The sequence below is a fragment of the Mercenaria mercenaria genome, chromosome 3 (genome assembly GCF_021730395.1).
Source record: "Mercenaria mercenaria strain notata chromosome 3, MADL_Memer_1, whole genome shotgun sequence".
Lineage (NCBI taxonomy): Eukaryota > Metazoa > Mollusca > Bivalvia > Venerida > Veneridae > Mercenaria > Mercenaria mercenaria.
The window spans coordinates 66,344,793-66,370,457 of record NC_069363.1 but is presented as its reverse complement, the minus strand read 5'-3'; the positions used below and the strand labels follow the sequence as shown (position 1 = coordinate 66,370,457).

The window sequence follows — 25,665 nt, the reverse complement described above, 5'->3', positions numbered from 1 at the left end:
GATCCATTGAAAAATACGGCCTCTAGAGAGGTCACAAGGTTTTTCTATTTTTAGACCTACTGACCTAGTTTTTGACCGCACATGACCCACTTTCGAAAATGACCTAGATATTATCAAGGTGAACATTCATACCAATTTTCAGGAAGATCCATTGAAAAATATGGCCTCTAGGGAGGTCACAAGGATTTTCTATTTTTAGATCTACTGACCTAGTTTTGGACCACACGTGACCCGGTTTCGAATTTGACCTAGATATCATCAAGATGAACATTCTGACCAATTTTCATGAAGATCCATTGAAAAATATGGCCTCTAGGGAGGTCACAAGGTTTTTCTATTTTTAGACCTAATGACCTAGTTTTTGACCGCATGTGACCCACTTTCAAACTTGAACTAGATATCATCAAGGTGAACATTCTGACCAATTTTCATGAAGATCCATTGAAAAATATGGCTTCTAGAGAGGTCACTAGGTTTTTCTATTTTTAGACCTAATGACCTAGTTTTTGACCGCACGTGACCCACTTTCAAACTTGATCTAGATATCATCAAGGTGAACATTCAGACCAACTTTCATGAAGATCCATTGAAAAATATGGTCTCTAGAGAGGTCACAAGGTTTTTCTATTTTAAGACCTAATGACCTAGTTTTTGAACGCATGTAACCCAGTTTCGAACTTGACCTAGATATCATCAAGATGAACATTCTGACCAATTTTCATGAAGATCCATTGAAAAATATGGCCTCTAGGGAGGTCACAAAGATTTTCTATTTTTAGACCTACTGACCTAGTTTTAGATCGCTCTTGACCCAGTTTCGAACTTGACTTAGATATTATCAAGATGAACATTCTGACCAGTTTTCATGAAGATCCGTTGAAAAATATGGCCCCTAGGGAGGTCACAAGGTTTTTCTATTTTTAGACCTACTGACCTAGTTTTTGAACGCATGTAACCCAGTTTCAAACTTGACCTAGATATCATCAAGATGAACATTCTGACCAATTTTCATGAAGATCCATTGAAAAATATGGCCTCTAGGGAGGTCACAAAGATTTTCTATTTTTAGACCTACTGACCTAGTTTTAGATCGCTCTTGACCCAGTTTCGAACTTGACTTAGATATTATCAAGATGAACATTCTGACCAGTTTTCATGAAGATCCGTTGAAAAATATGGCCCCTAGGGAGGTCACAAGGATTTTCTATTTTTAGACCTACTGACCTAGTTTTTGACCGCACTTGACCCAGTTTCAAATTTGACTTAGATATCATCAAGATGAACATTCTGACCAATTTTTATGACGATCCATTCACAAGTATGGCCTCTAGAGAGGTCACAAGGTTTTTCTATTTTTAGACCTACTGACCTAGTTTTTGACCATACGTGACCCAGTTTCGAACTTGACCTAGATATCATCAAGATAAACATTCAGACCAACTTTCATACAGATCCCATGAAAAATATGGCCTTTAGAGAGGTCACAAGGTTTTTCTATTATTTGACCTAATGACCTAGTTTTTGAAGGCACATGACCCAGTTTCGAACTTGACCTAGATATCATAAAGGTGAACATTCTGACCAATTTTCATAAAGATCTTTTGAAATATATGGCCTCTAGAGAGGTCACAAGGTTTTTCTATTTTTAGACCTACTGACCTAGTTTTTGACCGCACATGACCCAGTTTCGAACTTGACCTAGATATCATCAAGGTGAACATTCTGACTAATTTTCATAAAGATCCCATGAAAAATGTGACCTCTAGAATGGTCACAAGCAAAAGTTTACGCACGCACGCACGGACGGACGGACTGACGGACGGACGACGGACGACGGACGCTGCGCGATCACAAAAGCTCACCTTGTCACTTTGTGACAGGTGAGCTAAAAATCTGTTTGATACTGACCCTGTCTGTAAGCAATTTATGATTAATTTTTAATTTTGTGACATTTATTCTGCAATAGTTTCTTTTTAAGCATGACTAATTGAATATGTAGAGAGCTATCCTACTCACCATTTCATCGGTGTCGCGATCTGCGGGCATTTTAGATTCTTTGCTAAAGTTTTTACGTACTGTTGTTACTCAAACATAAAATATTTGTTCTTCTTCATTATTTACATGATATGATTAAGGTCCTGGAACCAGTCTGTCATGAATACTGTCCACTTTCTATTTATTATGCCCCCCTTCGAAGAAGGAGGGGTATATTGTTTTGCAGATGTCAGTCGGTCGGTCGGTCAGTCTGTTGGTCGGAATGTAGACCAATCTGTTTCCGGATGATAACTCAAGAACACTTGGGCCTAGGATCATGAAAGTTGATAGGGAGGTTGGTCATCACCAGCAGATTACCCCTATTAATTTTGAGGTCTGTATGTCAAAGTTCAAGGTCACAGTGACCCCGAATAGTTAAACGGTTTCCGGATGATAACTCAAGAACACTTGGGCTTAGGATCATGAAAGTTGATAGGGAGGTTGGTCATGACCAGCAGATGACCCCTATTGATTTTGAGGTCAGTATGTTAAAAGTCAAGGTCACAGTGACCCTGAACAGTTAAATGGTTTCCGGATGATAACTCAAGAACGCTTGGGCCTAGTATCAGGAAAATTGATAGTGAGGTTGGTCATGACCAGCAGATGACTCCTATTGATTTTGAGGTCACTAGGTCAAAGGTCAAGGTCACATTGGCCAGGAACAGTTGAACGGTTTCTGATCTTTTTATCCAAAACCACAGGGCCTAGGGCTTTGATATTTGGTATGAAGCAAAATTAAGTGGTCCTCTACCAAGATTATTCAAATTATTTCCCTGGGGTCAAATATGGCCCCAAACCGGGGGTCACATAGTTTATATAGAATTATATAGGAAAAAACTTCGAAAAACCTCTTGTCCAAAACCACAGGGCCTAGGGCTTTGATATTTTGTATATGACATCATCTAGTGGTCCTCTACTAAGATTGTTCAAATTATTCCCGTAGGGTCAAATATGGCCCCGCCCTGGGGGTCACACGGTTTATATAGACTTATATCGGGAAAAACTTTGAAAATCTTCTAGACCAAACATCAGACACTAGGGCTTTAATATTTGTAATGTAGCATCATCTAGTGGTTCTCTACCAAGTTTGTTCAAATTATCCCTCTAGGGTCAAATATGGCCCCGCCCCGGGGGTCACATGGTTCATAAAGACTTGTATAGGCAAAAAACTTAATGTCTTCATGTCCATAACCTACATCATTCAAATTTGGACCACATGTATAGTTTTGAGTGGCAAGATGAAGCTTGACATGAGTTGACCTTGATCTTGACCTAGTGACCTACTTTCACATTTCTGTAGCTACAGCCTTCAAATTTGGACCACATGCATAGGTTTGTGTACCGAAACAAACTTTGACTTTGTTATTGACCTAGTGACCTACTTTCACATTTTTGAAGCTACAGACTTCAAATTTGAACCACAAGCATAGTTTCTGAAGGTACAGGCTTCAAATTTGGACCATATGCATAGTTTTGTGTACCGAAATAAAATTTGACCTTGATTTTGACCTAGTGACCTACTTTCACATTTCTCAAGCTACAGGCTTCAAATTTGAACCCCATGCATAGTTTTGTATACCGAAATGAACTTTGATCTTGAGATTGACCGAGTGACCGACTTTCACATTTCTGAAGCTACAGCTTCAAAGGACTTCGGATACTATCATATGCTTCTAGCCTACATTTCAAATGCAAATTTCTCCTTAAGTATTTAAACAATACCCAAAGCGTTTCGAGTCAGTGATAAACCAATGTATTAGTTAATTTATTACAGCAGAAACTGATTTGTATCTGTTCCTATCAAGATGTTTTTCTTATTTTATCTGGGCCAGGGTATATTTTCTTGAAAAAATAAAATGTTTAAATTTCCGTGAAAATACAATGTCATCACTTTACGGAAGTTTTAAATATTTTAATTCCAGTCGAAAAAAGTGACAAAATCTGTTTATTTAAGGAAAAAATAACATTTTAAGATTACAATCCTATAAATAAATAAAAAAGGGAACGATATTTTTCCAAACAACCTGTACTTGATTTATCTATACACTGTTCATAATGTAAAGTTATTGACGCATTACATTGTGTGAATAGGTATACATGTATAAGTGACCGGTCAGTTTTATTACAGTGGTTCAGGTAGTTATTTAAGTACATGTACATGTCTGTATAGCTCTGTTATAAGTGATGGCAGCTATTTGTGTGATGTATAACATTAATAATAAGAAAAGTCAGTAATCTTATCAAGGCCGTAGGGTGGGATTTTGTTTAGGATAAGTACCAGTGGCACACATAATATTTGAGTCGCGCCATGAGAAAACCAACATAGTGCAATTGCCACCAGCATTGATCGATCCTGACCAGCCTGCACATCTGCGCAGTCTAGTCAGGATCAATGCTGTTCGCTAACGGTTTGTCTTATTCCAATAGACTTTGAAAGCAAACAGCATGGATCCTGACCAGACTACCCAGATGCTCAGGCTGGTCTGTATCCATGCTGGTCGCAAAGCCACTATGTTGGTTTTCTCATAGCACGGCTCATTTCGCTTAAACATGTAATAAAAATGTATCCGAAATGACAGTTCTATCTGAGGCTTGCCTAAGGAAGCTGGATCGGAAAAAGTTAAATCCGGATAAGTTTGACAACAACCCATCTATAGATAATGTTGTCTGTTCAGGGCTGAAGTTGTGGGCAAAACATATTCGAAAAGTTGAAGCAGGTCGCTGCTTAAAAGTTCCACCTGAAACTCGGCTGAACCGTTTAGTTCGTGTTCGCGTCTAGCCGTATTTGTACATGCCATCTGCATGGAAAGCGACTTGACACATCACTTTCGTGGCATCACACTGAATGTGAAACCGTCACTGATATGACCTGCCAAGAAGCTACTGTTCTTGACCTATGCATCACAGGCATATCAATGCCAAGCTTTATTTCTGTTGGATAGACTATAGTCAGGATCAGATAAAATGCTGTGCACATATTGCCCCTTTTTTGTTGTGTTTAGGCCTAGTCCGCCGCAAAGAAAATCTTCAATTCAGTTTTTACTGAAGGAAGAACATGAAGTGATGAATGCGTGTCACATGTAGTATGTGTCTAAAAGAAATAAATATAAATGCACAGAAAAAGATGAAGAAATAAAGAAATGAAAAATGTATAAAAAAATACAAAAAAAAAAAATAATAATAAAAACAAAATGGAAAACAAATTACATCCTTGTATGCGCGTCGCGAGGAGGGCATGCAGAAGATTACCTGGTGTGTTGCTAGTATTTTACAGCACACATTTGCCAATCTACTACAACAAACAAACAGGATATGCGAATGAAAATTTAACCCAATGAATAATAATGAACTAACAGTATTTGCTTCTCTCACTACTCTACATGTATAACATGCCTATATGTGCCCATTCAAACATTTGTATTGTATTTTAGTTACAAACAGATGTAAAAATATGTGACTATCAAATTATTAAAAATGAATATAAAAAGTATTGGTTACTTTACATTTGGGAACACCCTGTAGTTATATTTTTTTGTTTAAAAGTACTGTTCCACCCCTTGCATCAACACAATAGTCACAGAAAATGTGTATAATTAATATCTACATATGCTGGTCAAATATGGTTTTGATGCACGTGGGGGGGGGGGACAATGTTCTTTAAAGCAAAATAGCTTTTATATGTATATAACAGGGTACGTAATTCTATTTAGAGCAAAAATTACCATTTTATGAAAAAATATTGAAAAATTTGACTTTAAGAAATAATCTCAAATATGTATTTTGATGGTATATGTAATTAAATACTTATTTCTTAGTGGTTTATTTTTCACTCTTGGAGTAGGCAAATTCATATAGAAAGTGTCCGAAGTCCTTTTGACCACATGCATATTTTTGTGTTCTGAATTGAAATTTGACATTGAATTTTACCTAATACCTACTTTCACATTTCTCAAGCTACAGCCTCCAAATTTGAAGCACATGCATAGTTCTGTCTACCAAAATTAACTTTGACCTTGAAATGGATTATCAGGTTTGCCTCAGTCGACCCAGCTGTAAATGGGTACAAGCAAATTGCTGGGGGTAAGGCATAATTGGTTTTGACTGTTCTTAAAATAGGGTCGCTCAAAAGCTCTACAGAGATTATGTTAATTGTTTCACAAAGCGAAGGTAAATAAAATTTACCTTTACCTGGGCCTAAATTAAAATTTTATTTGTTTGCCGCTTCCGCCCGACCCTCTAGAATTGCGCCAGTCCAAAAAAAAATTTGACCAAAAAAGTATGATTTTTTTTTTCAGTTTCTTTTCATTAAATATTCTTTTTGTCACGTATCTTCTCGTTGATTTTAAGTCTGGATCATGCATTAAATTTCATTGAGAGCATTGTTGATCACCGAAAGAATTATGTCAATCAAGATGTCCTGACATAATTTACTGTACTTTGTATCTCGCACTTGTGTAGATGTGGATAAAATCCGTGGAGACCGATTGATTCTTCCATTTTCCCGCCGTTTATTCAACTGGCACGTGACGTTTATAATACATTGATCTCGATAATGATAATCATTGAAAAAGCAATAAAATACATTTATCTATTAATATCGCATGAGCAGATCCATCTCGTTGTAGGATCGAGTCCTCTGTGTTACCATATCATTTCGTATTTCATGACAGGAAAATTGTCATGCTTTTATATTATGATTTTCGTTCATTTTCATGAAAAACTATTCTACTATTCAACATTAATATTCTTCTTCATGCATAATAGTTCCTTAAAACCGTCCTATGAAATGTCCACTAAAATTTTCAGGAGTCGGACAAGTGCTTTGTTCATTAAACGGACTTTCACCTGTACACGAAAAAAAATTAAGGTAATGTGAATACATTTACATTACATAGAATTAAAATTGATGATCTGAGCTGAATTCGAACCCATGGTGATGTGCGTAAAAGCTGGAGAGTTAACCACTATGCCAGCATGCCACTGGTTAACAAATTTATATAGACTTAGGACAATAATTTCATATACTTGTAATGGCCAAAACTGAACAAGGAAAAGAAATTGAATGCACTGCAGCTAACGAGAGTTCCAGAATTGAAAACAAAGCTGAAATGAAAATGTGCTTGAATTGAGAACAAATTCTCTGTATGGAAACACTTTTCCCTAAAGCTAGTCGAATTTTTCTTTGCTCATACAAATACAATGTAGTAAAACAATTTTATAGAATCCTCGATTTGCATGTTTATAAATCACATGTACCCATTTCATTATCCGGTGGCGACATAGTGCCTTTGTATCAGGGAAATATCATCGTCATTCATAGACACAGGAATTTCTTCTATATATTTGTGAAGGCACTAGCTGATTCCGAAACGTTTATATAAGAAAATTTTTAAGTCGTTAGGAAACCCCATATACAGTCCTCTATAAAACAGCAAACTTACTGACTGCAGCTTTTACACTCGTTTTCTTTTCAATGCTTTGGCATGAAATTGCTAGCCCAACTGTTGCGCACGTGTTTTGTCTGTTTTTCTGCCGAATTGCCAAAATCAATATGGATCAATAAGGGTATGGATCAGTGCAAAGTTTGAAAAATTCTAAAAATCGCGAACATCATTTTTTAAAAAAAATATTTACACAAAACATATTTCCATGATAAAAAACAAATTGATTTGCAAGGTAAACTATTCTGTTAGTTTGTCACCAGATTAAAGCAAATGATAGGTAGACCTGCATTTTTTTTTTACTTTAAATTATTATTGACAAAGTCAGCTGTTGTAAAAAAAAGATGAGACTCTCGAAATACTCGTTTCCGAAGCTTTATCTGTCTTATGAATTTCTGTTATTCTTTAAGTAGTAAGTGGCCAAAATGATCACAATGTGTTATTTTTGCATTTTAGCCATGTTCTATGTTTTAAAACATGTTTACTAAAACATGTACTGCGTGATATCATTATTCTAAAACATCGTATCTAACTTTCGATAAATCATGTTTGCAGAAATGACAAACTTTGTCGGAGTTGGGACATGATACATGTATGTTTTAAAATAAAAATGCCCTTGATGCAACAGGATTTTTCCAAAACTGTATTTCTGTAGAAATTGTGCTAGATCGATATATATCGTCTATACATTTTCGTAGGCAGACTTTCCGAATATTTGGTTGAACGGGTGCGCAAGTTGTAAAGAGACAGCCTTAATGAATGAAAACACGACTTAAATATGCGTAAATATCGGTCCATTTTATATACGCCAAAACGGATTTCCAAAATGGAATGGGAAGCAGACGTTTTTTTAATTATTTTGGTCTTTGGTCTTGACCGTGGGTTTACAGAAATTTAGTATTTGCGTTTTAATTTTGTAATATCGGACCATGTAATGCGCCATATTGGATTTCCAAATGAAACAGAAAGCAGACATTTCGTCAATTATTTTGGCGGGAAACCTGCACATGCCTTCCATTTACAGAAAATTTAGTATTTGCGTTATATTTTCATGTCAGCAGCTATTTTGAATTTTCATGGAATTGTAAGCAAAATGTTCTGTAGCCAAATGAAAATGCATGCTTCAGAGCTTGAATTTATTTCGTTTCTGTAGGCTAGTGGCCATCTCTGAATTAGTCGAGTTTATATTTTTCATTCCAGATCTTAATATTTCATTGATGTGTTCAGCTTCCAAAAAGAAAGAATGTTATTGTTTAAACAACAACAGACTGATAATCACTTTTGAAAAAAAAATTATATTACTGACCTTGGGTCGGAAGCGGCAAACAAACATATTTTTAAGGGTGGCCCTGTGATACGCTTCAAAAGATTTTTGTAAACGAAGTCATTTGTTAAAAGTAAAATATTTTCACCATTTTTTTGAATATTTAACTTACTTCATGTAATCAACATACATTCTGTTGAAATATTGATAAAAACACTTGCACCTTTAATGGTAAATTGTTTAGTGCATAATCGTGTTCTTAAACGCCCAAAACTTAGCATGTTTAAGAATTCAAATACTTATGATTAACCATAAATGATACTACCTTAAAAAAAGAGCAGTTATGAAAATGAATAACGCTGGTGTGTGCTGTAGATATGCATGTATGCCTTTTATGAATATATGATTAATCAAAAGTAAATTTTTCATTATACCCCCACCAAACATCCAAACATGTTGAGGGTGAAGTGGGGGGGGGGGGGAACATATAGGAGCCAGTTGAGCATATCGCGTCACGTCCCATCTCGAAATCTATGTGCCTGGAAGGATTTTAATTTAACACATTATTATTCCTCAAGACCAGATGACGTGTTGAACACATCACCTATGTCTGATGGTCAGAGGTCAAGGTCAAAGGTTGGATATTTGGTTTTAACTTTATAACTTCTATGTGCCTGGAAGGGATTTATTACTGAATGGATTTGATTCAAACTAAAAATAGTTGTTCAACACTCATCACTCATATCATATGACACAAGGGTCATAACTCTTGCACTAATATTTCATAAATTACTACCCGTTAAGACCTTTCCCGTTTGACGATTTTCACGCGTTTCACTTTGAACAACTTCAAACAAAAAAACGATAGTTTGATATCGCTGCAGTATATACGTCACAGTTGCCAGCTGTCGTTTACTCTCACAATGACAAGTGTGTAGGCCAATCAAAAATTAGTTGTTTGTTTTATCTATTGGTTTCTAATTGAAGATAACTGTTCAAATGCAGTATGAAAGCTCAACATTTTTATTTACACAAAAATGTAACGTCAACATATTTCATATTTTTATTTACACAAAAATGTAACATCAACATATGCACATCATGGAAGGCACATGCAACTTTCTCGCCAAAACACGTATAAACTACCTCTTGTTTTATGAGACATTCAGAAAATGTGTCGTTCTTAATAATAAAAAGCAGAATGGCGTTATTGTAGATAATGTATAAGACACTGTTTCAACAAAATACAATTTTGAAAGAATTACTTTCCGTCAAAGGCATCTTGACTTTAAAAAGTACATGTATGTCATGACGCCGAAAGGACTGGCGATTCCTCGAACAATAGTTCCGATTCGTTCTTAAATTTCAAGCAGTTCCATAACACTTGAAGGATAAGGATGTCGTGTGGTGCATGTCTCCGCAAAACAGGTTTTAAAAACACTTTTATTAGATATGGGTATAACGCGAAAATTATCACTTTTTGATATATGTTGGACATAATTTATGAATTTTAGCTCGACTTTTCGAAGAAAATGTAGAGCTATTGCACTCGCCCCAGCGTTGGCGTCGGCGTCGCTGTTGGTTAAAGTTTTTGATAAAGTCAAATATCTCTGTTGCTATCAAAGCTATTGACTTGAAACTTAAAATACTTATTTACTATCAAAGTCTACACCAGGAGAAACAATCCCCATAACTCTGGTTTGAATTTTGACAGAATTATGCCCCTTTTTAACTTAGAATTTTTGGTTAAAGTTTTTGATAGTCAAATATCTCTGTTACTATCAAATCTATTGACTTGAAACTTAAAATACTTATTAACTATCAAAGTCTACACCAGGAGAAATAATCCCCATAACACTGAATTGAATTTTGACAGAATTATGCCCCTTTTTAACTTAGAAATTATGTTAAAATTTTTGATAAAGTCTAATATCTCTGTTACTGTTAAAGCTTTTGACTTGAAACTTAAAATAGTTATTTACTATCAAAATCTACACCAGGAGACACAATGTCTATAACCCTGGTTTGAATTTTGACAGAATTATGCCCCTTTTTAACTTAGATTTTTTTTGTTAAAATTTTTGATAAAGTCAAATATCTCTGTTACTATTAAAGCTTTTGACTTGAAACTCAAAATAGTTATTTACTATCAAAGTCTACACCAGGAGACACAATTCTCATAACTATAATTTGAATTTTAACAGAGTTATGCCCCTTTTTAACTTGGATTTTTTTTTTTACTGGCAAAGCTCGAATTCAGAGTCAAGCACTGAGAAAAGTCGAGCGCGCTGTCTTACGAACAGCTCTTGTTATTAATGACGATTGATATGAATAATAAGACAGAAACTGTTCAGATGAGCTAAAAATAGTAATTTGCATGCAAAACTTGACCAGAAGTTAAAAAGTTCAAAAAGCTTATAATTTTGCAAAATAGATATCAGAGTTACAGAACTCGATGCTATCGCCTAGTTTTATAACCCGGAAGACACATGTTTCAAATCAATATCTGGATTAGGTTTGATTAAGTTCCATGCAAAACTTTAACCGGGACTTTCTAATTCCAAAAGGGGGCATATTTTGCCCGAAATATATGTCAGAGCTATGGGACTTGATCCTGAGAACTTGGTTTTTTACCTAGAAAAAGAAACAAAAATATGTTTCAAAGCTATATGCAAACAATAGCTATAGTTACTTAAATGCAAAACTTTTACCAAGATTTTCTAAGTCCCAAACGGGAATTTCAAAGTTATATACAGCGTACATTTAAATGATAGCTATACGTACTTGCATACAAAACTTTAACCACGAGGACGCCAGTGTAAGTACAATAGCTGAGACTATTTTTCGAATAGTGGAGCTAAAAATGGACCTAAATTGAAAAATTCTTATTCAACGTTGACGCGACAATGAAGTGACGATAATGCCTTTTTTTTAAACAAGAGGACCATGATGGTCCTGAATCGCTCACCTTTTCCCACATGATCCAGTTTTGAGTATGACGTCGTTTTTTCTATTATTTGACATAGTGACCTAGTTTTTGAGCTCATGTGACCCAGTTTTGAACTTGACCTAGATATTATCAAGATAAAAATTCTGACCAATTTTCATGAAGATCCATTGAAAAATATGGTCTCTAGAGAGGTCACAAGGTTTTTCTATTATTTGACCTATTGCCCTAGTTTTTTAAGGCACGTGACCCAGTTTCAAACTTGACCTAGATCTCATCAAGGTGAACATTCTGACCAATTTTCATGAAGATCCATTCAAGGGTATGGCCTCTAGAGAGGTCACAAGGTTTTTCTATTTCAAGACCTACTGACCTAGTTTTTGATCGCAGTTGACCCAGTTTCAAACTTGACCTAGATATCATCAAGATAAACATTCAGACCAACTTTCATACAGATCCCATGAAAAATATGGCCTCTAGAGAGGTCACAACGTTTTTTCATTATTTGACCTACTGACCTACTTTTTGAGGGCACGTGACCAACTTTCGAATCTGATCTAGATATCATCAAGATGAACATTCTGACCAATTTTTATGGAGATCCATTCACAAGTATGGCCTCTAGAGAGGTCACAAGGTTTTTCTATTTTTAGACCTACTGACCTAGTTTTTGACTGCACATGACCCTGTTTCGAACTTGACCTAGATATCATCAAGATGAACATTCAGACCAACTTTCATGCAGATCCCATGGAAAATATGGCCTGTAGAGAGGTCACAAGGTTTTTCTATTATTTGACCTACTGACCTAGTTTTTGACGGCACGTGACCCACTTTCGAACTTGCAGATATCATCAAGGTGAACATTCTGACCAATTTTCATGCAGATTTCATGAAATATATGGCCTCAAGAGAGGTCACAAGGTTTTTCTATTTTTAGATCTACTGACCTAGTTTTTGACCGCACGTGACCCAGTTTCGAACTTGACCTAGATATCATCAAGATGAACATTCAGACCAACTTTCCTACAGATCCCATGAAAAATATGGCCTTTAGAGAGGTCACAAAGTTTTTCTATTATTTGACCTACTGACCTAGTTTTTGACGGCACGTGACCCAGTTTCGAACTTGACCTAGATATCATCAAGGTGAACGTTCTGACAAATTTTCATGAAGATCTTGTGAAATATATGGCCTCTAGAAAGGTCACAAGGTTTTTCGATTTTTAGACCTACTGACCTAGTTTTTGACCGCAGATGACCCAGTTTCGAACTTGGCCTAGATATTATCAAGGTGAACATTCTGACCAATTTTCATGAAGATCTTGTGAAACATATGGCCTCTAGAGAGGTCACAAGGTTTTTCTATTTTTAGACCTACTGACCTAGTTTTTGACCGCACGTGACCCAGTTTCGAACTTGACCTAGATATCATCAAGGTGAACATTCTGACCAATTTTCATGAAGATCCATTGAAAATTATGGCCTCTAGAGAGGTCACAAAGTTTCTCTATTTTTAGACCTACTGACCTAGTTTTTGATGGCACGTGACCCAGTTTCGAACTTGACCTAGAATTTACCAAGATGAACATTCTGACCCATTTTCATAAAGATCCTATGAAAAATGTGACCTCTAGAGATGTCACAAGGAAAAGTTTACGCACGCACGGACGCACGGACGACGGACGACGGACACCGCGCGATCACAAAAGCTCACCTTGTCACTTTGTGACAGGTGAGCTAAAAATCGGACGAGCTATAAATAATAAATAATTTACGTAAAATAAAACTAGAACTGTCACAGGAGTGACGAATACCCCCATAATACGGCCTTGTCACAGAAGAATGGCAACCATAAGAAAGAATGGCTACAAGAAGGTGCAATTTAAATCAAACTTGACCAGTATTTTATGATATTACACCTGTGTACATGTGTACCAAAATTTATCTAAATCTGTCAAGAACCCGCCCGCTTAGCTCAGTAGGTAAGAGCGTCGGTCTACGGATCGCGGGGTCGCGAGTTCGATCCTTGGGTGGGGCGCATGTTCTTCGTGACTATTTGATAAACGACATTGTGTCTGAAATCATTAGTCCTCCACCTCTGATTCATGTGGGGAAGTTGGCAGTTACTTGCGGAGAACAGGTTTGTACTGGTACAGAATCCAGGAACACTGGTTAGGTTAACTGCCCGTCGTTACATGACTGAAATACTGTTGAAAAACGGCGTTAAACCCAAAACAAACAAACAAAACAGTTAATAATTCAGTTAGTAAGGAGGCAAAGACTCGTGTTTTTGTTGAGCCCGCTTGTGGAAGCGAAGACATAGTTGTCCAAATGGCTGTTCGGTGTATGTGCGTGCGTGCGTGCATCTGTCCGGATTTGTCTGTCCGGACCATAACTTTGACATGCATGGAGCAATCTTGTTTATATTTGGTATGAATGTTAACCTCAGTGAGACGGAGTGTCATGCGCAAATCCCAGGTTCCTATCTCAAAGGTCAAGGTCACACTTACAGGTCAAAGGTCAAATTCAAAAATGACTGTCCAGAGCATTTCTTCTTCATACATGGAGGGATTTTGATGTAACTTGGCACAATTGTTCACCATCATGAGACGGAGTGTCTTGTGCAAGAACCAGGTTCCTAGGTCTAAGGTCAAGGTCACACTTACAGGTCAAAGGATACAAGAATGACAACTTTGTCCAGAGCATTTCTTCTTCATGCATGGAGGGATTTTGATGTAACTTGGCACAATTGTTCACGATCATGAGACGGAGTGTCTTGCGCAAGAACCAGGTCCCTAGGTCTAAGGTCAAGATCACATTTAGAGGTCAAAGGATACAAGAATGACAACTTTGTCCAGAGCATTTCTTCTTCATGCATGGAGGGATTTTGATTTAACTTGGCACAAATGTTCACCACCACGAGACAGAGTGTCATGCGCAAGAATCAGGTCCCTAGGTCTAAGGTCAAGCTCACACTTAGAGGTCAAATGTCAGATACAAGAATGACTTTGTCTGGAGCATTTCTTTTTGATGCATAGAGGGATTTTGATGTAACTTGGCACCATTGTTCATCATCATGAGATGGAGTGTCATGCGCAAGATCCTAGAATTACTTCCCTTTGTTGTTACTGTAAATAGCTTATATTTGTAACTTTTATTACCGGTCGTAGGGAAAAATCAAGACCACTTTTCTGCAGTACAACATGCATGTTACATCCAATTTTCAGGTGTATTTTGACCTATCTCTACTGGTGCAGATTTTTATGTGGACCTAGAATTTTTTTATTTTTTATTTTCTTTTAAGATTTATGTTCCTTTGTTGTTACTTTAAATAACTTATATTGTAACTTTTTGCAATCTCTTTTTTTATTTGGCATAAATGTTTGCCTCAATGAGACAAGGAGTGTCATGTACAACTCCCAGTCCTTTTGACAGCTGGCAGGCTCGACATGTTGCCCGTGGGCATCTAGTTTTTCCTTGCATTTTATAGCATGAAAGCCCATTTAAATTTAGAAAATTGGTATTTTTAGCTCACCTGTCACAAAGTGACAAGGTGAGCTTTTGTGATCGCGCAGTGTCCATCGTCCGTCCGTCCGTCAGTGCATCCGTGCCTGCGTCCGTAAACTTTTGCTTGTGACCACTCTAGAGGTCACATTGTTCATGGGATCTTTATGAAAGTTGGTCAGAATGTTCATCTTGATGATATCTAGGTCAAGTTCGAAACTGGGTCACGCGCCATCAAAAACGAGGTCAGTAGGTCTAAAAATAGAAAAACCTTGTGACCTCTCTAGAGGCCATATATTTCATAAGATCTTCATGAAAATTGATCTGAATGTTCACCTTGATGATATCTAGGTCAAGTTCGAAACTGGGTCACGTGCCGTCAAAAACTAGGTCAGAAGGTCTAAAAATAGAAAAACCTTGTGACCTCTCTAGAGGCCATATATTTCACAAGATCCTTATGAAAATTTGTCAGAATGTTCATCTTGATGATATCTAGGTCAGGTTGGAAAGTGGGTCATGTGCCGTCAAAAACTAGGTCAGTAGGTCAAATAATAGAAAAACCTTGTGACCTCTCTAGAGGCCATATTTTTCATGGGATCTGTATGAAAGTTGGTCTGAATGTTCATCTTGATGATATCTAGGTCAAATACGAAAGTGGGTCACGTGCCTTCAAAAACTAGGTCAGTAGGTCAAATAATAGAAAAACCTTGTGACCTCTCTAGAGGCCATATTTTTCATGGGATCTGTATGAAAGTTGGTCTGAATGTTCATCTTGATGATATCTAGGTCAAATACGAAAGTGGGTCACGTGCCTTCAAAAACTAGGTCAGTAGGTCAAATAATAGAAAAACCTTGTGACCTCTCTAAAGGCAATATTTTTCATGGGATCTGTATGAAAATTGGTCTGAATGTTCATCTTGATGATATCTAGGTCACTTTCAAAACTGGGTCAACTGCGGTCAAAAGCTAGGTTAGTAGGTCTAAAAATAGAATAACCTTGTGACCTCTCTAGAGGTCATACTTGTGAATGGATCTTCATGAAAATTGGTCAGAATGTTCACCTTGATGATATCTAGGTCAAGTTTGAAACTGGGTCACGTGCCTTAAAAAACTAGGTCAGTAGGTCAAATAATAAAAAAAACTTTGTGACCTCTCTAGAGGCCATACTTTTCATGGGATTTGTATGAAAGTTGGTCTGAATGTTCATCTTGATGATATCTAGGTCAAGTTTGAAACTGGGTCAACTGCGTTAAAAAACTAGGTCAGTAGGTCTAAAATTGTTAAAATCTTTTGACCTCTCTAGAGGCCATATTTTTCAATGGATCTTCATGGAAATTGATCTGAATATTCACCTTGATGATATCTAGGGCAGTTTCGAAACTGGGTCACATGCGGTCAAAAACTAGGCCAGCAGGTATAAAAATAGAAAAACCTTGTGACCTCTCTAGAGGCCATATTTTTCATGAGATCTTCATGAAATTAGTGAGAATGTTCACCTTGATGATATCTAGATAAAGTTCAAAACAGGGTCATGTACCTTCGAAAACTAGGTCAATAGGTCAAATAATAGAAAAACCTTGTTACCTCTCTAGAGATCATATTTTTCAATGGATCTTCATGAAAATTGGTCAGAATTTTTATCTTGATAATACCTAGGTCAAGTTCAAAACTAGGTCACTATGTCAAATAATAGAAAAAACGATGTCATACTCAAAACTGGGTCATGTGGGAAGAGGTGAGCGATTCAGGACCATCATGGCTCTCTTGTTTACTTTTATCTAGGGTCACTTTGCTTGAATACTATAGATTTGAAACTTCATATCTTTTTATATGCTGGTTTAAAAAATGGGACATTTTATATAATGGCGCGTGATTGTTTGCGTCTGTCGGTCTGACTGACTGTCTGTCCTTTGTATTTCATGTCCCGAACATAACTCAGTAACCATTCAAGTTATTAGTCCCCTACTGGTTGAAAACCAGTTTCGGGGACTATAGGAATGTGCTTTTCCGTCATTCTGTCAATCCGTTATTCCGTCATTCCGTCCGTCTGCAATTTCGTGTCCGGTCCATAATTCTTTTATCCATGAAGGGATTTTAATATTACTTGGCACAAATGTTCCCTATGATAAAACGACGTGTCATGCGCAAAACCCTGACCCCTAGCTTAAAGGTCAAGGTCACAATTGGAGGTCCAAGGTTAACAGGGCTTTTTTCCTGTCCGGTCAATAACTCTCCCATCCATGAAGGGATTTTAATAAGACGATGTGTCATGGACAATTTTCAGACCCCTAGCTCAAAGGTCAAGGTCACACTTAGCAGTCAAATGTTAACATGACATGAAAAGGGTCTGTTTCGTGTCCGGTCCATAACTCTTTTATCTATGAAGGGATTTTAATATTACTTGGCTCAAATGTTTCCCATGATGAGACGACATGTCATGCACAAAATTCCCACCCCTAGCTCAAAGGTCAAGGTCACAATTGGAGGTCAGATGTCAACAGGGCTTTTTTTCTGTCCGGTCCATAACTCTCCCATTCATGAAGGGATTTTAATATCGATTAGCACAATTGTACCTCATAATAAGACAATGTGTCTTGCACAACTTTCAGACCCCTAGCTCAGAGGTCAAGGTCACACTTAGCAGTCAAATGTTAACATGGCATGAACAGCGTCTGTTCCATGTCCTGTCCATAACTCTGTCATTCATTAAGGGATTTCAGTATTACTTGGCATAGATGTTCCCCATGATGAGACGGCATGTCATGCGCAAATCCCGGAGCCCTTTCTCAAAGATCAAGGTCACCATTAGGAGTCAAAGGTCAATCAGGCATTTTTTCCTGTCTGGTCCGTAACTCTGCCATCCATAAAGGGATTTTGATATTACTTGGTACAAATGTTCCCCATGATGAGACAACATGTCATGCGCAAAACCCGGACCCCTAGCTCAAAGGTCAAGGTCACAATTGGAGGACAAAGGTCAATAGGTTTTTTTTCCTGTCCGATCCAGAACACTGTCATCCATCAAGGGATTACAATATTACTTGGCATAAATGTTCCCCATGATGAGTTGACTTGTCATGCGCAACACCCAGAACCCTAGCTTAAAGGTCAAGGTCATACTTAGAGGTCAAAGGTCAAATTCAAGAATGACTTTGTCCAGAGCATTTCTTCTTCATGCATGGAGGAATTTTGATGTAACTTGGCACAAATGTTCACCACCATGAGGCACACTTTTTTGGAATTACTTCCCTTTTGTTGTTACTATACATAGATTATATTGTAACTTTTTAGCTCACCTGTCACAAAGTGACAAGGTGAGCTTTTGTGATCGCGCGGCGTCCGTCGTCCGTCCGTCTGTAAACTTTTCCTTGTGACCACTCTAGAGGTCACATTTTTTGTGGGATCTTTATTAAAGTTGGTCAGAATGTTCATCTTGATGATATCTAGGTCAAGTTCGAAACTGGGTCACGTGCCATCAAAAACTAGGTCAGTAGGTCTAAAAATAGAAAAACCTTGTGACCTCTCTAGAGGCCAAATATATCACAAGATCTTCATGAAAATTGGTCAGAATGTTCACCTTGATGATATCTAGGTCAAGTTCGAAACTGGGTCACGTGCCGTCAAAAACTAGGTCAGTAGGTCTAAAAATAGAAAAACCTTGTGACCTCTCTAGAGGCCATATATTACACAAGATCTTCATGAAAATTGGTCAGAATGTTCATCTTGATGATATCTAGATCAAGTTTGAAACTGGGTCACGTGCCATCAAAAACTAGGTCAGTAGGTCAAATAATAGAAAAACCTTGTGACCTCTCTAAAGGCCATATATTTCATGGGATCTGTATGAAAGTTGGTCTGAATGTTCATCTTGATGATATCTAGGTCAAGTTCGAAACTGGGTCACGTGCGGTCAAAAACTACATCAGTAGGTCTAAAAATAGAAAAACCTTGTGACCTCTGTAGAGGCCATATATTTCATGAGATCTTCATGAAAATTGGTGAGAATGTTCACCTTGATGATATCTAGGTCAGATTCGAAAGTGGGTCACGTGCCTTCAAAAACTAGGTCAGTAGGTCAAATAATAGAAAAACCTTGTGACCACTCTAGAGGCCATATTTTTCATGGGATCTGTATGAAAATTGGTCTGAATGTTCATCTTGATGATATCTAGGTCAAGTTTGAAACTGGGTCACGTGCCCTAAAAAACTAGGTCAGTAGGTCAAATAATAGAAAAACCTTGTGACCTCTCTAAAGGCCATATTTTTCATGGGATCTGTATGAAAATTGGTCTGAATGTTCAACTTGATGATATCTAGGTCAAGTTCGAAACAGGATCATGTGCGGTCAAAAACTAGGACAGTAGGTCTAAAAATAGAAAAACCTTGTGACCTCTGTAGAGGCCATACTTGTGAATGGATCTCCATAAAAATTTGTCGGAATGTTCCTCTTGATGATATCTAGTTAAAGTTCGAAATTGGATCACGTGCCATCAAAAAGTAGGTCGGTAGGTCAAATAATGAAAAAACGTTGTGACCTCTCTAGAGGCCATATTTTTCATGGGATCTGTATGAAGGTTGGTCTGAATGTTTATCTTGATAATATATAGGTCAAGTTCGAAACTGGGTCAACTGCAGTCAAAAACTAGGTCAGTAGGTCTTAAAATAGAAAAGTCCTATGACCTTTACAGAGGCCATACCCTTGAATGGATCTTCATGAAAATTGGTCAGAATGTTCACCTTGATGATATCTAGGTCAAGTTTGAAACTGGGTCACGTGCCTTAAAAAACTAGGTCAGTAGGTCAAATAATTAAAAAACCTTGAGACCTTTCTAGAGGCCATACTTTTCATGGGATCTGTATAAAAGTTGGTCTGAATGTTCATCTTGATAATATCTAGGTCAAGTTTGAAACTGGGTCAACTGCGGACAAAAACTAGGTCAGTAGGTCTAAAATTAGAAAAATCTTTTGACCTCTCTAGAGGCCATTTTTTTCAATGGATCTTCATGAAAATTGATCTGAATGTTCACCTTTATGATATCTAGGTCAGTTTCGAAACTGGGTCACGTGCTGTTAAAAACTAGGCCAGTAGATATAAAAATAGAAAACCCTTGTGACCTCTCTAGAGGCCATATTTTTCATGAGATCTTCATGAAAATTAGTGAGAATGTTCACCTTGATGATATCTAGGTCAAGTTCAAAACAGGGTCATGTACCTTCGAAAACTAGGTCAATAGTTCAAATAATAGAAAAACCTTGTGACCTCTCTAGAGACCATATTTTTCAATGGATCTTCATGAAAATTGGTCAGAATTTTTATCTTGATAATATCTAGGTCAAGTTCAAAACTGGGTCACATGAGCTCAAAAACTAGGTCACTATGTCAAATAATAGAAAAAAACGACGTCATACTCAAAACTGGGTTATGTGGGAACAGGTGAGCGATTCATTTATTACTGGCTGTAGGGAAAAATCGAGACCACTTTTCTGTGGTACAACATGCATGGTACATCCAATTTTTAGGGGCCTCCATGGCCGAGTGGTTAAGGTCGCTGACTTCAAATCACTTGCCCCTCATCGATGTGGGTTCGAGCCTCTATCGGGGCGTTGAATTCTTCATGTGAGGAAGCCATCCAGCTGGCTTACGGAAGGTCGGTGGTTCTACCCAGGTGCCCGCTCGTGATGAAATAATGCACGGAGGGGCACCTGGGGTCTTCCTCCACCATCAAAGCTGGAAAGTCGCCATATGACCTATAATTGTGTCGGTGCGACGTTAAACCCAACCAAAAAAAAAAAAAAAGAAACATCCAATTTTTAGGTGCATTTTGATCTATCTCTACCTTGTGGACTTACATTATATAGATTTTTTTTTAGGGTTAATTTCACTTTGTTGTTACTATAAATAACTTTTATGATAACTTCAAAAAATCCAAATGAAAACAACTACGTTTTTATATATGCAAATTTTAATCCAAGTGCGTTGTTATATTGTATATATAGTACAATATTGTTTATACATCATTGACAGATATCAGTTCATTATGTTATACTGCAGAAGAGAAAATTAGGTGCCTTCCAGTAGGGGACTTTGTATTGCGTGGCAATACTTCATTCACTTGTTAACTTTAAACTTGTCATAAAGGTTTGTGGTGATTAGACAATATGCAATGCACATAAGTCAAAGGTCACTGTCACAGCAGGGTAAAATCTGTAGTTTCTTGTTGTTTATATGCTGCCTTTGGTTAAATATTTCCATTCCAAGTTTCTATTATTTTGCTTGTGAAGGAAGGACTCTAGTTTCGTGTTGTTTATGTGCTGCCTTTGGTTAAATATTTCCATTCCAAATTTCTATTATTTTGCTTGCGAAGGAAGAGGAGAGATATATTTTACCGATTACTCTGAAAAGAAAAGAATCATGAAATATTTAGTTAAATTTGATTTGACTTTATAGATTGAAGTACTTCGTGTATTAATTATTTATAATCATTTTCAGATTGATTTCAAACACACAAGAGAAATATATGCAGAAGGAAGAACAAAGTATGATGAATTCATGACAAACCTTGCACAAGATATAAGCATATCACCATCACAGCCGCCCTGACACGGGCATATTTAAACAAATTAGAAATAAGCTGACATGTTTATAATCATATACTCATGTACAAAGTATATAGGGTTATATTGGAGTCACGTATGTCCAACAGTCCGTTCGTCCATCCGTCCATCGTGTCCGCTTTCATAAAACTGACATCAGTTATTAATCTCATCAGGACGGTGTGCATAGCTCACAACCCATGTCACTAGGTCCAAAGTTAAGGTTACCTTTTGAGGTCTAAAGTCAAGTAGTTTAACTTCATGTCCGCTCCATATTGTCTAAATGGCTTGGCAGGTACTTAGCTGGACTATTCAAAGATTAAAGAGAATTATTGTACTTGACTTTGCGTCGTCGTCACTGCCACCGATGTATTCATGTTAAAATTTTACGGCAAGCTTGTGTCACTATATATTCTTTACTATTTCCCCTTTTAACTTCAAACTTCACATAAGTGTTAGTCTTGGTAAGGGACAGACATCTGTTATTTTAGAGTCTGGCTTCTTAAACGTCAAGGTCACTGGGTCAAACATTATAACAGTGCTGGTTAAAGTTTTATGACAAACTTCTCAATTGCACTATATCCTCTTAACCACTACCCTATAATCATCAAACCTTACATAAGGATTGACCTTAGGAAGGGGCAAAAGTCTTTAGGTTTAAGATCAGGTAGGTCAAAGGTCAAGGGCACTGGGTCAGATTTTGTAATAATGTTCGTTAAAGTTTTATGCACGCTTCACATTTGGGCTTATAACTCATACTGTTTCTTTGCACTGGTATGTCCCACGCTTTTGAGTCCTACCCATACTTTCTATACCCCAATCCCGACACCTACCAAAAGATACATTCCTCACACAAACTTATATTTCATATTCCCCTCATCTCCGCTACCCACCTGTCTCCACCTACTCCCACCAACCCCATTTCACCACCTCTTGCCCAGAACAAAGATTTATTTTACATTTTCTTTACAATAAATTAGATTGTAAATTGATGTATATCTTGTATATCATATGTTTATATGATGTTTCAGTATCCCTTATTCCCACACTTCTACTCCCAACCCCACTCGACTCTAATTTTTTTCTTATATATTTTTTACATCTCTCACACATCACATCTCATCCCCCATCTCCTATTCTACAGCAACACCCCACTCAATGTAGATCACTAGGTCCAAGGGCAAGGTCACACTTGAAGGTCAAAAGTCATGGTGACAAAATTTTACATTCCCTTTGCAAAAGCGACGTCTGGGGGTACTAATCACTTTAATTGATAGCTTTTATTGCTCATGTTTAAGTGACCTAAATGTATAGCATTAGCTGAATTGTATTATTTATTTGTTAAATGTAAGTTAAATTTTAGGGTAATTGAGGAAATTATATAATTTTAAATTGGTGATACAGTCGAACTATTTTAGACAAATCAGATATTTCTAGCTTAGTTTGTTACTGGTCTTGAACTAATGTATCTATAGTTTTAAAGTATCGGGTTATATTTAAAAATACATTCATGAAGATTTGTTAAATTATTTCAAAAGCATCTCAAATATAAGTTATTGTAGAACTGGACAGGGATAGTTTTCAAAGATAAATAAATATGCGGGGATCAGTTTATGCACACAAATAAAAGAATTTGGGATCGGAGTTTAACTTTATTTTGTTTGTTTGTTTGTTTCAGTATAAGGTCGAAATACGAATCACTCAAGACGCAACTTCTGAAAATATAAACTCTAGTGTTCACACGTAAAAATAATTCAGTTTTACATATAAATTAAAGATTTTTTTTCGTGCACAATTTATCAGTGTAGGTCACATGTTACATTACGCTTGCTCTTATGGCAATAAATATGTTGGAAAAAATTAAAATAGTTCTACGAGATTGATTTCTTTTTCATTTTAATATAGCTATTTTCTACTGATTTTTTTTTGTTAAAAAAACTGTCAAATTATGTGTAGATCTAATTCATATATATTCTTTCGCATTTAATTGATGTTGCGTGCAAGTGAACATTGTATTTGGATTTCCCACTTCTAAAACTATCAGGGTATAATGTGTCGTTATGTTTCACTAATACTCTGAAAGCTTGACGTAAAATTCCTTACTACAAAATGTAGAGATAAAATCATAATTGTTTTATTCAAACACATATTCTACCGTCTTTTGTCTGGGTCGTCTATATGTAAATTTTAAAAGTCATTTTGGCCTCATTTCTTGTACATTAAATTTTACACAATTTGGCATAACTCTTAACCGCATAACTCTTAACCGACACCTAACTCCTGAGCACTAACATTAACGCTTGGGGCTGAAATGACTTTTAAAGCAATTTTGTCTTTTATAGGAACAGTGTGTTAAACGTTAAGTGTTTTAGGAACGATGTGTAAAAATATGTCCTGATCAAATGTTTAGTAGAATTGTGGGCAAACTTTTAGGATTTTAGTTTGCGCTTTTAAAGGATTACTGAAATGTACCGTTATGTTATAACATGATAAACTCATTGTTTCAAACGGAGAGAAATCCAAATATGATTTTCACTGGTGTGGAACTACACTTGAACGCGAAAGGACATGAATGGTAAGGACTGGAAATGCTTCAAAAAGACAAATATGTATAATAGTAATTGCTTACAAAATCACTAAAATACAGTCAAAACGATCAAAATTTAAAAGAAATGCACATCTCGTAGACCTATCAACATAAGCATTATGACAGCATAAAATACAGAGCGACGTTACGCAACACGCATGTCTCTGTGCGGTGGAATTATTAAATAAATTTATATTAACTCGACAAGATATAAAACAATGCAACATAAACTGTAAGTGAGCTTTTTAACCGACCAATGTAGGAATTTAAAAAAATGTGTAATACTGAATTATCTTGCACTCGGAACACCAGACTAAAATTTACTCAGTGAAAGATATTTCGATCTTATACTGAAACAAGCAAATGCCCCCTTTCTATATCTTTTACAGCAGGAATAGGTAACAAACATTAATATTTTGAGGAATAATGGTTAAAAATAAGATGAATCAACCTAAGACAGAAATTAATATATTTGTTGTTAAATATTTTTATAATCCCAAGAAGAGTGCCCTTTTCACATTTGAAAATTTACCATTTCGAAATGACATTCACAATTTCAGTAACTGTATTACTGTGTTTAGATATTTTATGGTTTATAATCCTAAGAAGAGTACATTTTCACATTTGAAAAATAATTATTTTTCTCTCTTATAAATCAACCATGTCTGTCTTCTAGATCTATTAATTATATACATTTTATATTTTGTATTGTAGTAATGTATAATTTTCCTTCGCAAAGTCAGAATTTTAAATATACTTGTAAGCTTACCTTTTTTCGCAAGGAGTTTTACTGTTTGATGTGAGAGCATAGTTCAATTCAATGAATTTTAGTTCAGGTATTTAATTTTAAGATATATTTTTCAGAATTTTAACACTAAAATTATACTTGAAAATGTCTTTTGTGTTATTTATTGTTGTTTGAATAACGAATAAACGCCATTCTGTTGTGTTGTTTACTTTTTTAAAAACAATGAAATGACAAACAATTGCATTTATTATTACCTAAGATTTCGGAAATCTTTCCAACATTAAATCTACCCTTCCTTTACAAAGTTTACTTCCTTCATATGCAAAATTCAAAGAGTATCCTTACCGACTTGTACTTTGTCATCAATAGTACTCTCCATTCTTTTTAGCCATTTGCAAAATAAGAGTTTACCCCTGCCCTATTAAACTTGGTCATTCAGTGTTACATCACCCTAATGCTATTTGCAAAATATTATACCCTGACCTGTCTTTTGTCATGCAGCTACTTAGAGCCTATTTGCAAAATAAAGGGTAGATTACCATA

At 36.3% G+C, this 25,665-nt stretch overlaps 1 long non-coding RNA gene across 8 annotated transcripts in view; it reads left to right on the top strand.

Moving 5' to 3' along the window:
• Nucleotides 1-25,321, top strand: part of LOC123524500 (uncharacterized) — a 47,163-nt gene extending 21,842 nt beyond the window's left edge. For 7 of the 8 annotated variants that reach the window (XR_008370264.1, XR_008370263.1, XR_008370265.1 and 4 more), the window contains one exon: nt 21,684-25,321. This is a non-coding gene — a long non-coding RNA (uncharacterized LOC123524500). Of the gene's footprint in view, nt 1-6,840; nt 6,902-21,683 lie in introns of all 8 variants that reach the window. The other variant, XR_008370266.1, reaches the window with a different exon arrangement.
• The last annotated feature ends 344 nt before the right edge of the window (nt 25,322-25,665 follow it).